Below are 1,278 nucleotides of genomic sequence, written 5' to 3'. Positions count from 1 at the left end.
GCCCCAGCCCCTGCCCCAGCTCTGTTCACCAAGGTCTGGGAGCTACAATGCTCCCACAGCAATGAGCACACGCTGCACTGAGATCCTATTTTCAAAATGCCTTTTTCCCCTAAAAGCAATCGAGATACTTGGAGGATAATTGACTCCCAGGCTGGACCAGAGAAAGTGTGAGGTGAGCCTGGACCCCCTTTGTGTCAGAAAGGGAAGAAGTGCTCTGAGAAAGGGGGGGCACAGGAGCCAGCTTCTTCTGCTGAAATCGGATGCAATTTGAACCTCAAAATGAGTGATGATAGCAATGGATCCGAGCCCATTGAATAAAATAGGGGAGTGTTTGTTGGGGATAAGGTGGGCTTGGCACCTAGAAACCAACCAAGCAAACAAACAAAAACAGAAAAATTAACAATTCTGGGGAGCCTGGCCGAGTGGCTCAGTGGTTGAGTGTCAACCTATGAACCAGGAGGTCACGGTTTGATTCCCGGTCAGGGCACATGCCCGGGTGGCAGGCTTGATCCCCAGCGGAGGGAGTGCAGGAGGCAGCCAATCAATGATTCTCTCTCATCATTGATGTTTCTATCTCTTCCTTCCTCTCTGAAATCAATTAAAAAATATATTTAAAAAATAATTCTGGGGAAAACAGAAAGGCATCCAAGGAAATAAATGTCAACCTAGCACTCTACACGGCAGAGCCACCAACAATAGTTACATTGTCACAAAGCAAACCCTGAAGTATTCATCCACCAAAAAGCGTATAAGGAAACGGCGCCAGGAGACGCAGGGAGGGAGACTGTAAGGGAAGGACGTGCTTATCTCCCACGTTGGGAAGACAGTCGATTCCGTCCACGAGTGAAAATGAAGAGGCCGCAGGATAAGCACGCTGGTGCACAAGGGAAAGGGGAAAGAAACTGCCAGGTCTTGTCCAAAACAGTGGCCTCTGGTGCCTGGAGAGTGGGGGCGACGGCAGCTTCGATGGAGGCCGCTGTTGTGCTGAGAAGTCTTGCGGAACAGCGTGCCCATGGAGAAGGAGAAGGAGAAGGAGAAGGAGAAGGAGAAGGAGAAGGAGAAGGAGAAGGAGAAGGAGAAGGAGAAGGAGAAGGAGAAGGAGAAGGAGAAGGAGAAGGAGAAGGAGAAGGAGAAGGAGAAGGAGAAGGAGAAGGAGAAGGAGAAGGAGAAGGAGAAGGAGAAGGAGAAGGAGAAGGAGAAGGAGAAGGAGAAGGAGAAGGAGAAGGAGAAGGAGAAGGAGAAGGAGAAGGAGAAGGAGAAGGAGAAGGAGAAGGAGAA

Source organism: Myotis brandtii, unplaced genomic scaffold (genome assembly GCF_000412655.1).
Source record: "Myotis brandtii unplaced genomic scaffold, ASM41265v1 scaffold68, whole genome shotgun sequence".
Taxonomy (NCBI): domain Eukaryota; kingdom Metazoa; phylum Chordata; class Mammalia; order Chiroptera; family Vespertilionidae; genus Myotis; species Myotis brandtii.
This window is presented reverse-complemented; position numbering follows the sequence as displayed.